A 12,836-nucleotide genomic window follows, 5' to 3' on the forward strand; every position below is an offset into this window, starting at 1 on the left:
GCCGGTTGCCGATAACGTTTACAAAACTTGATCATCTCATAAAATAACGTATGTCACATCATGTCTTGACCATATCACATCAGAACATACCCTGCAAAAACAAGTTAGACGTCATCTGCTTTGTTGTTCAAGTTTTACGTGGCTGCTATGGGCTTCTAGCAAGAACCGTTCTTAACTACGCATCAAAACCACAACAGTGTTTCGTCAAGTTTGTTGTTTTAACCTTCTTCAAGGATCGGCCGTAGTCAAATTTGATTCAACTAAAGTAGGAGAAACAGACACCCGCCAGTCACCTTTATGCAAAACTAGTTGCATGTCTATTCGTGGAACCGGTCTCAAGTGCGTGGACATGTAAGGTTGGTCCGGGCTGCTTCATCCCACAATACCACCGAATCAAAATAAGACGTTGGTAGTAAGCAGTATGACTATCACCGCCCACAACTCTTTGTGTTCTTCTCGTGCATAACATCTATGCATAAACCTGGCTCTCATACCACTGTTGGGAAATGTTGCATGGAAAACAATAAATTTTCTATGCACACGCAATGATCTATCCATGGAGATGCATAGCAATGAGGGGAAGAGTGTGTCTACGTACCCTCATAGACTTTAAGCGGAATCGTTTTACAACGCGGTTGATGTAGTCGTACTTTCTTCGCGCTCAACCGATCGAGTACCAAATGTATGGCACCTCCGTGTTTTGCACACGTTTAGCTCGGTGACGTCCCTCGTCTTCTTGATCTAGCAAGACATCAAGGAAGTAGATGAGTTCTGTCAGCACGACGGTGTGTTGATGGTGACGGTGAAGTGATTCTCGCAGGGCTTCGCCTAAGCACCGCGAGAATATGACCGGGGGTGTAAACTGTGGAGGGGGGCGCCACACACGGCTAATAATTGATGTTGTGTGTTCTAGGAGCCCCCCCCCCTCCTACATATATATAGGTGGGGAGGAGGAGGGAACAGCCAGGGGCGCCCCAAGTAGGATCCGAATCCTACTTCGGGTTTCCCCAAGTGGCGCCCCCTGCCTTGTTTCACCGGGGAAGAAAAGGGAATGGGGAAGTGAGAAGGAAGGGGGGCTAACCCCCTCTTTCCCTTCTCCCACTCGTCCTCCTTCCATAGGGGGGCGCGCCACCCCTTGTGGGCTAGTGTACTCCCATCTCATGGCCCATATGGCCCATATATTCTCCCCGGGGATTCTGGTAACCCCTCCGGTACTCCGATAAATACCCGATACACTCCAGAACACTTCTGGTGTCTGAATACTATCGTCCTATATATGAATCTTTACCTCTCAGCCATCTCGAGACTCCTAGTAATGCATGTGATCACATCCGGGAATCCGAACAACATTCGGTCACCAAATCATATAACTCATATAATACAATATCGTCATCGAACGTTAAGCGTGCGGACCCTGCAGGTTCGAGAAATATGTAGACATGACCGAGACACCTCTCCGGTCAACAACCAATAGCGGAACCTAGATGCTCATATTGGATACATATTCTAATCGAAGATCTTTATCGGTCGAACCGTTATGACAACATACGTTATTCCCTTTGTCTATCCGTATGTTACTTGCCCGAGATTCGGTCGTCGGTATCTTCATAGCTAGTTCAATATCGTTACCGGCAAGTCTCTTTACTCGTTCCATAATACTTCATCCTGCAACTAACTCATTAGGCACTTTTTGCAAGGCTTCTTATGATGTGTATGTTAGGGAACATAGCATGCAATTTCAAAAAAATCCTACGATCACGCAAGATCTATCTAGGAGATGCATAGCAAGGGGAGAGTGCCCCCTGCCCCCGTATATAAAGGAGGAGGGGAGGAGGCGGCCGGCCAAGGGACGCGCCAAGTGTGGGGAGTCCTACTAGGACTCCCAGTCCTAGTTGGATTCCCCTTCCTTTCCGGAGAAAGGGAGAAGGGGAAAGAGGTGGAGGAGAAGAAGGAAAGGGGGGCCGCGCCCCCACCCTAGTCCAATTCGGTTTGGGCTTGGGGGGCGCGCACCTCCACCTGGCCGCCGGCCTCCTCTCTCCACTAGGGCCCATGAAGGCTCAATAGTCCCCCGGGGGTTCTGCTAACCTCCCGACACTCCCAAACTTATCAGATACTTCCTGAAACCATTCCAGTGTCCGAATGTAACCCTCCAATATATCAATCTTTACCTCTTGACCATTTCGAGACTCCTCATCATGTCTGTGATCTCATCTGGGACTCCGAACAAACTTCGGTCACCAAAACACATAACTCATAATACAAACCATCATCGAACATTAAGCCTACGGACCCTACGGGTTTGAGAACTATGTAGACATGATCAAGACACATCTCAGATCAATAACCAATAGCGGAACCTGGATGCTCATATTGGCTCCTACATATTCTACGAAGATCTTTATCGATCAAACCGCACAACAACATATGTTGTTCCCTTTGTCATCGGTATGTTACTTGCCCGACATTCGATCACCGGTATCTTCATACCTAGTTCAATCTCTTTACTGGCAAGTCTCTTTACTCGTTCTGTAATGCATCATCCCGTAACTAACTCATTAGTCACATTGCTTGCAAGGCTTATAGTGATGAGCATTGCTGAGAGGGCCCAGAGATACCTCTCCGATACATAGAGTGACAAATCCTAATCTCGATCTATGCCAACCCAACAAACACCTTCGGAGACACCTATAGGGCATCTTTATAATCACCCAGTTATGTTTTGACGTTTGATAGCACACAAGGTGTTCCTCTGGTATTCGGGAGTTGTGTAATCTAATAGTCAGAGGAACGTGTATAAGTCATGAAGAAAGCAATAGCAATAGAACTTAACAATCATTATGCTAAGCTAACGGATGGGTCTTGTCAATCACATCATTCTCTAATGATGTGATCCCGTTCATCAAATGACAACACAAGCCTATGGTCAGGAAACATAACCATCTTTGATCAATAAGCTAGTCAAGTAGAGGCATACTAGGGACAATTTGTTTTGTCTATGTATTCACACATGTATCAAGTTTCTGGTTAATACAATTCTAGCATGAATAATAAACATTTATCATGAAATAAGGAAATATAAAATAACAACTTTATTATTGTCTCTAGGCATATTTCCTTCAGTCTCCCACTTGTACTAGAGTCAATAATCTAGTTCACATGGCCATGTGATTTAACACCAATAGTTCACATTTGTATGTGATTAACACCCATAGTTCACATTGCCATGTGACCAACACCCAAAGGATTTACTAGAGTCAATAATCTAGATCACATTGCTATGTGATTAACACGCAAACAGTACTAAGGTGTGATCATGTTTTGCTCGTGAGAGAAGTTTAGTCAACGGGTCTATCACATTTAGAGCCGTATGTATTTTGCAAATATTCTATGTCTACAATGCTCTGCATGGAGTTACTCTCAATAGAGTCGTCTGGATCGGTCTAAAAGCTTGCATCAACGTAACTCTTTACAACAAACTCTTTATCATTTCCATAATCGAGAAATATTTCCTTAGTCCTCTTAGGTAACTAAGGATAACTTTGACAGTTGTCCAGTGATTCACTCCTAGATCACTATCGTACCCCCTTGCCAAACTCATGATAAGGTACACAATAGGTCTGGTACACAGCATAGCATACTTTATAGAACCTATGATTGAGGCATAGGGAATGACTTTCATTTTCTATCTTCTGTCATGGTCGGGCTTTGAGTCTTACTCAACTTTACACCATGTAATACAGGTAAGAACTCCTTCTTTGACTAATCCATTTTGAACTCTTTCAAAATCTTGTCTAGGTATGTACTCATTGAAAAATCTTATTAAGTGTCTTGATCTATCACTATAGATATTGATGCCCAATATGTAAGCAGCTTCACCGAGGTCTTTCTTTGAAAAAACTCCTTTCAAACTCTCCTTTATGCTTTCCAGAAAATTCTACATCATTTCCGATCAGCAATATGTCACTCACATATACTTATCAAAAAAGTTGTAGTGCTCCCACTCACTTCCTTGTAAATACAGGCTTCACCGTAAGTCTGTATAAAACCATATGCTTTGATCACCTTATTAAAGTGTATATTCCAATTCCGAGATGCTTGTACCAGTCCACAGATGGATCGCTGGAGCTTTCACACTTTGTTAGCACCTTTAAGATTGAAAAAACCTTCTGGTTACATCATATACAACTCTTCCTAGAGATATCCATTTATGGAATGCAGTTTTGACATCCATTTGCCAGATTTCATAAAATATGGCAATTGCTAACATGATTCGGACGGACTTAAGCATCGCTATGGTTGAGAAAATCTCATTGTAGTCAACACCTTGAACTTGTCGAAAACCTTTTGCGACTAGTCGAGCTTTGTAGATAGTGACACTACCATCAGCGTCTGTCTTCCTCATGAAGATCCATTCATTCTCAATGGCTTACCGATCATTGGGCAAGTCCACCAAAGTCCACACTTTGTTCTCATATATGGATCCTATCTCAGATTTCATGGCCTCAAGCCATCTGTCGGAATATAGGCTCATCATAGCTTCTTCATAGTTTGTAGGTTTGTCCTGGTCAAGTAATATGACTTCCAAAATAGGATTACCGTACCACTCTGGTGTGGATCGTGCTCTGGTTGACCTACGAGGTTCTATAGCAACTTGATCTGAAGTTTCATGATCATTATCATTAGCTTCCTCTCCAGTTGGTGTAGGCATCACAGGAACAGATTTCTCGGATGAGCTACTTTCCAAATTGAGAGTAGGTACAATTAACTCATCAAGTTCTACTTTCCTCCCATCACTTATTTCGAGAGAAACTCCTTCTCTAGAAAGGTTCCGTTCTTAGCAACAAAAATCTTGCTTTCGGACTTGTGGTAGAAGGTGTACCCAATTGTTTCCTTAGGGTATCCTATGAAGACACATTTCTCCGATTTGGGTTCGAGCTTATCGGGCTGAAGCCTTTTGACATAAGCATCGCATCCCCAAACTTTAAGAAACGACAACATAGCTTTGTTGCCAAACCATAGTTCATAGGGTGTCATCTCAATGGACTTTGACGGTGCCCTCTTTAAAGTGAATGTAGCTGTCTCTAATGCATAACCCCTAAACGATAGTGGTAAATTGGTAAGAGACATCATAGATCGCACCATATCCAGTAAAGTGCGATTACGACGTTCGGACACACCATTACGCTATGGTGTTCCAGGTGGCATGAGCTGTAAAACTATTCCACATTGTTTTAAATGAAGGCCAAACTCGTAACTCAAATATTCTCCTCCACGATCAGATTGTAGAAACTTTATTTTCTTGTTACGATGATTCTCCACTTCACTCTGAAATTCTTTGAACTTCTCAAGTGTTTCAAACTTGTGTTTCATTAAGTAGAGATATACCATATCTACTCAAATCATCTGTGAAGGTCAGAAAATAACGATACTCGCACGTGCCTCAACACTCATCGGACTGCATACATCGGTATGTATTATTTCCAATAAGTCATTAGCTTGTTCCATTGTTCCGGAGAACGGAGTTTTAGTCATCTTGCCCATAAGGCACGATTCGCAAGTATAAAATTATTCATAATCAAGTGATTCCAAAAGCCCATCAGCATGGAGTTTATTCATGCACTTTACACCAATATGACCTAAACGGCAGTGCCTCAAGTATGTTGCACTATCATTATCAACTTTGCATCTTTTGGGATCAATATTATGAATATGTGTATCACTACGATCGAGATTCAATAAACCATCAACATGGGGTGTATGACCATAGAAGGTTTTATTCATGTAAATAGAATAACAATTATTCTCTGTCTTAAATGAATAACCGTATTGCAATAAACATGACATATTCATGCTTAACGCAAACACCAAATAACATTTATTTAGGTTCAACTCTAATCCCAAAAGTATAGGGAGTGTTCGATGATGATCACCTCAATCTTGGAACCACTTCCAACCTACATCGTCACTTCACCCTCAACTAGTCTCTATTTATTCTGCAACTCCTGTTTAGAGTTACTAATCTTTGCAACTGAACAAGTATCAAATACCCAGGGGTTACTACAAGCACTAGTAAGGTACACATCAATAACATGTATATACAATATACCTTTGTTCACTTTGCCATCCTTCTTATCCACCAAATATTTGGGGTAACTCCGCTTCCAGTGACCATTTCCTTTGCAGTAGAAGTACACAGTTTCAGGCTTAGGTCCAGCTTTGGGCTTCTTCACTGGAGTGACAACTTGCTTGCCATTCTTCTTGAAGTTCCCTTTCTTTCCCTTTACCCTTTTCTTGAAACTAGTGATCTTGTTTAACCATCAACACTTAATATTTTTTCTTGATTTCTACCTTCGTCGATTTCAGCATCACAAAGACCTCGGGAATCGCTTTTGTCATCCCTTGCATATTATAGTTCATCATGAAGTTCCAGTAACTTGGTGATGGTTACTAGAGAACTCTGTCAATCACTATCTTATCTGGAAGATTAACTCCCACTTGATTAAACGATTGTAGTACCCAGACATTCTAAGCACATGCTCACTAGCTGAGCTATTCTCCTCAGTCTTTTAGGCGAAGTACTTGTTAGAGGTATCATACCTCTCGACACGGGCATGAGTCTGAAATACCAATTTCAGCTCTTGGAACATCTCATATGCTCTGTGGCGTTCAAAACCTTTTTGAAGTCCCGGTTCTAAGCTGTAAACCATGGTACACTAAACTATCAAGTAGTCATCATATTGAGCTAGCCAAACGTTCATAATGTTTGCATCTGCTCCTACAATACGTTTGTCACCTAGCGGTGCATCAAGGACATAATTCTTCTGTGTAGAAATGAGGATAAACCTCAGACCACGGACCCAGTCTGCATCATAGCTACTATCATCTTTCAAATTAGATTTTCTAGGAACATATAAAAAAACATAGGTGAGCTACAACGCGAGCTATTGACTTACAACATAATTTGCAAACACTAACAGGACAAAGTTCATGATAAATTAAAGTTCAATTAATTAAATTACTTAAGAACTCCCACTTAGATAGACATCCCTCTAGTCATCTAAATGATACGTTATCCAAATCAACTAAACCATGTCCGATCATCATGTGAGATGGAGTAGTCTTCAATGGTGAATATCACTATGTTGATCATATCTACTATATGATTCATGTTCGACCTTTCGGTCTCTAGTGTTCCGAGGCCATATCTGCATATGCTAGGCTCGTCAAGTTTAACCCGAGTATCCTGCATGTGCAAAACTGGCTTGCACCCATTGTATGTGAACGTAGAGCTTATCACACCCGATCATCACATGGTGTCTCGGCACGACGAACTATAGCAATGGTGCATACTCAGTGAGAACACTTATACCTTGAAATTTAGTGAGGGGTCATCTTATAATGCTACCGCCGTACTAAGAAAAATAAGATGCATAAAATTTAAACATCACATGCAATCAAAATATGTGACATGATATGACCATCATCATCTTGTGCCTTTGATCTCCATCTCCAAAGCACTTTCATGATCTCCATTGTCACTTGCTTGACACCTTGATCTCCATCGTAGCATCGTTGTCGTCTCGCCAACTATTGCTTCTATGACTATCGCTATCGCTTAGAGGTAAAGTAAAGCAATCACATGGCGATTGCATTTCATACAATAAAGCGACTACCATATGGCTCCTGCCAGTTGCCGATAACTTTGTTAGAAAACATGATCATCTCATACAACAATTTATATCACATCATGTCTTAACCATATCACATCACAACAAGCCCTACAAAAACAAGTTAGACGTCCTCTACTTTGTTGTTCCAAGTTTTACTTGGCTGCTACGGGCTTCTAGCAAGAACCATTCTTACCTACGCATCAAAACCACAACAATTTTCCGTCAAGTGTGATGTTTTAACCTTCAACAAGGACCGGCCATAGTCAAACTCGATTCAACTAAAGTTGGAGAAACAGACACCCGCCAGCCACCTCTGTGCAAAGCACGTCAGTAGAACCTGTCTCATGAACGCGGTCATGTAATGTCGGTCCGGGCCGCTTCATCCAACAATACCGCTAAATCAAAGTAAGACGTTGGTGGTAAGCAGTATGACTATTATTGCCCACAACTCTTCGTGTTCTACACATGCATATCATCTACGCATAGATCTGGCTCTGATACCACTGTTATGGAATGTAGCATGTAATTTCAAAAAATTCCTACGATTACGCAAGATCTATCTAGGAGATACATAGCAACGAGAGGGGGGGAGTGTGTCCACGTACCCTCGTAGACCGAAAGTGCAAGTATTATGTTAACGCGGTTGATGTAGTCGAACGTCTTCGTGATTCAACTGATCCAAGTACCGAACGTATGACACCTCCGTGTTCAGCACACGTTCAGCTTGATGACATCCCTCGAACTCTTGATCCAGTAGAGGGTCGAGAGAGAGTTTCGTCAGCACGACGGCGTGATGACGGTGTTGATGATGTGATCCGTGCAGGGCTTCGCCTAAGCACTACGATGATACTATCAGAGGAGTAAACGGTGGAGGGGGGCCCCGCACATGGCTAAGACAATGTTGTGCCTTTGGGGTGCCCCCTGCCCCCATATATAAAGAAGGAGGGGAGGAGGCGGCCGGCCAAGGGGCGCGCAAAGTGTGGGGAGTCCTACTAGGACTCCCAGTCCTAGTAGGATTGCCCCTTCCTTTCCGGAGAAGGGGAGAAGGGGAAAGAGGTGGAGGAGAAGAAGGAAAGGGGGCCGCACCCCCCACCCCTAGTCCAATTAGGTATTAGCTTAAGGCGCATGCCTGCACCTGGCCGCCGGCCTCCTCTCTCCACTAGGGCCCACGAAGGCCAAATAGTCCCCCCGAGGGTTCCGGTAACCTCCCGACACTCCGATACTTCCCGAAAGCATTCCGGTATCCGAATGTAACCTTCCAATATATCAATATTTACCTCTTGACCATTTCGACACTCCTCGTCATGTCTGTGATCTCATCCAGGACTCCAAACAAACTTCGGTCACCAAAACACATAACTCATAATACAAATCGTCATCGAACGTTAAGCATGCGGACCCTACGGGTTTGAGAACTATGTAGACATGATCGAGACACATCTCCCATCAATAATCAATAATGGAACCTGGATGCTCATATTGGATCCTACATATTCTACAAATATCTTTATCGGTCAAACCGCACAACAACATACATTGTTCCCTTTGTCATTGGTATGTTACTTGCTCGAGATTTGATCATTGGTATCTCCATACCTAGTTCAATCTCGTTACCGGCAAGTCTCTTTACTCATTCCGTGATGCATCATCTCGTAACTAACTCATTATTCACGTTGCTTGCAAGGCTTATAATGATGAGCATTACCGAGATGGCCCAGAGATATATCTCCGATACACAGAGTGACAAATCCTAATCTCAATCTATGACAACCCAACAAACACCTTGGGAGACACCTGTAGAGCATCTTTATAATCACATAGTTCCGTTGTGACGTTTGATTGCACACAAGGTGTTCCTCCGGTATTCGGGAGTTGCATAATCTCATAGTCAGAGGAACATGTATAAGTCATGAAGAAAGCAATAGCAATAAAACTTAACAATCATTATGCTCAGCTAACGGATGGGTCATGTCCATCAAATCATTCTCTAATGATGTGATCTCGTTCATCAAATGATAACACATGTCTATGGTCAGGAAACATAACCTTCTTTGATTAACGAGCTAGTCAAGTAGAGGGATACTAGGGACACTTTGTTTTGTCTATGTATTCGCACATGTATCAAGTTTCCAGTTAATACAATTCTAGCATGAATAATAAACATTTATCAGGAAATAAGGAAATTTAAAATAAGAACTTTATTATTGCCTCTAGGGCATATTTTGTTCAGTGTATTTCCGGGAGGGCCCAGAGATACCTCTCCAATACTCGGAGTGACAAATCTTAATCTCGATCTATGCCAACTCAACGAACACCTTCGGAGATACCTATAGAGCCTCTTTATAATCACCCAATTATGTTGTTACGTTTGATAGCACATAATGCATTCCTCCGGCATCAGGGAGTTGCATAATCTCATAGACGAAGGAATATGTATTTGACATGAAGAAAGCAATAGCAATAAAACTGAATGATCAATATGCTAAGCTAACAGATGGGTCTATGTATTCACTAGGGACACAATGTTTGTCTATGTATTCACACATGTATTTAGGTTTCCGATCAATACAATCCTATCATGAATAATAAACATTTATCATGAATAAGGAAATATAAAATAAAAACTTTATTATTGCCTCTATGGCATATTTCCTTCAGTTCCTTTGCTGAAGGCTCTTGAATTTCGCAGCCTTAGCCTTGGCTGCCTAGGTAGCACAAGTGTCCTTGAACTTTTGGAACTCCTCTTCCGTAAGTGTCGGATTTTCCTCTGGAATCTTGGACAGGGGTTCCTTAGCCTCAATAGCTCGTTTCACCTCCCTTTCCAGGAGGCCAAATCATTGTTGAACATTCCTACGGCATTATTATTAATCTTTTTCATCTTCGGATCATCCCACGGGTGTTCTATGTTGTCATCCTGGTCGGAGAACTTGAATCTCTGGTGCAACTTCGTCAGGAGCAACTGCCTCAAATGTTCTTTACCCTTAAGTCATCGTAGTTGATGCTCGTGCATTCCTTTAGGATGCATCCGACTTGGTTCCCATAACACTTGCGAAGTTCTTCTGGCTCTAATGGCTCAAACTTGCCAGGGGCCATCTTTGTGATCACCAGTCGTCCGATGCCGAGTTTGTTAGGTTTTCGTGTCCTTTGCTTCTTCTTCTTCTTCTTTTCGGTAGTGGCTTCGGCATCTATACCTTCCTCGTCGGTCTCGGCGCCGCCATCGGTGTCGGCGCCGTCGGTGTCGATGTCGGCGTCAGTACCATCATCGAGGCCGCCCTGCAAACCTTGACTGTGCTTAGCAGCCAAAAAGTCGAGGTACTGTTGTTCACCCTCATAATCCATCCGATCTGCATCATGGTTAGAAGGCATGATTTATTCGTTGTTCGACATGTTTCCTATGATTAAGTCTCCTTGTTTAATTCTTAAACTATAATGAAAATGAATAATGACATAAAAAAGGGGTTTATGGTTTACCAGAGTGTTGTTTCCTAGCAAATCTTGGCACTCGATATGCCTACTTTCTAGCACAAGTCATGCCAAAATTCACGGGAAATTTCGGCATGACCTTTGCTAAAAAGTGGACATATCGAGCGGTTGAAATTCACCAGAATAGAAATGAATCAACATTCCGATGAAACATAGGCCACTCAGATCATTTACCCTACACATAACCATCATTTTCCTAACATCACATGTCCAAAATATCTAATGTCCAAATTCCAAACATCACATGTCCACATATCAGATGTCCACTTCAAATTTGGATATAACAGCAAGAAAAATATAGAACTTGACGAAAATGCAAGAAGTCATTTTTCTTCACAATATTTGAAACTAAATTCAGCCTAACTAAGTTTCTGTCCTAATTTGAAACCTAGCTAAATTTCTATCCTAATTTGAAAATCTAGTTAATTTCATACTAATTAAATAGGTTCATACTACCTAATTTGTCCTAGGGTTCATACTAATTCTGTTAACTACACCTAAAACACCTAAAATACCTAGAATTCATTTAACCCATGCTAATTGTTTTTTTATCTAGAGTTCATACTAACTAATTAACTATAGGGATCATACTAATTCTTTTTTTAGGGTTCATACTAACTAATTAACTATAGGGATCATACTAATTAGGGACTAATAGTTTGAAACCTAGGGTTCAACTACGTAATTAACTAGGGTTCATACTAATTCTAATTAACTAACTACCACTAAAAAATAGCCTAGGGTTCATACTAACTAGTAGTAAATAGCTAGGGTTCATACTGACAGAGAGAGGGAGAGGGAGAGAGAGAGAGAGAGAGAGAGAGAGCAGAGAGCACAGAAGAGAGGAGGGGAGAGGGCTTATAGAGGGCAGAGAGAGATGTGTCGGGGGAGATGGTGGCACCGAGACGTGTCGAAGGCGAGGAGGGATCGGAGGAGACGATGACTCCGGCGAAGGCGAGGGCAAGGGCAGGGCTCCAGCGAGGTCGAGGAGGAGGAGGCAGAGACTCCAGCGAAGGCGAGTGCAGGGCTCCGGCGGTGCTCGAGGCAGGGGCACAGCAAGGGCATGGGCTCCGGCGGTGATGAGGGGGGAGAAGAGAGAGTGGGGATTTGGGGGAGGAAGCAGAGGCAGGAAGCCCGTGAGGGGTTATATCAACATAGCAGTAGCGCATTTCTATAAAACGCGCTATAGCTAAGGTAGCTATAGCGCGTTTCAGGAAAAAGCACTACTGCTATGACCAGTAGCTATAGGTGTTTTAGGGAAAAGCGCTACTGCTATCTAACATAGCTATAGCGCGTGTTGCTATCACCAGTAGCTATAGCACTTTTCTTCAACCAAAGCTATTGCTCTTCTTTTCTTTTCTTGTTTTTTCTTCTATTTTCTTTTCCGTTTTCTTTTCTTGAGGTGATACAATGTATATAAATAAGGTGATATATATTTCATCATTTGACGATTAAATGTGTATACAAAATAGGAACATATATATTACATTATTTCACCCATGCATAACGGTTAAGTGTGTACACAAAATAGGAACATATATATTACATCATTTGACCGCTAACGGTTTCTCAGCGTCGACGTTTACGTTTTTGAGTGAGCTTCTTTCCCTTCTTGTTCGTTGATGAATAATTGAGCCCCTCATTGTGACTTTTCCTTTTCCATGGAGTTCGATCATTCTTAGG

Source organism: Triticum aestivum, chromosome 7B (genome assembly GCF_018294505.1).
Source record: "Triticum aestivum cultivar Chinese Spring chromosome 7B, IWGSC CS RefSeq v2.1, whole genome shotgun sequence".
Taxonomy (NCBI): Eukaryota; Viridiplantae; Streptophyta; class Magnoliopsida; order Poales; family Poaceae; genus Triticum; species Triticum aestivum.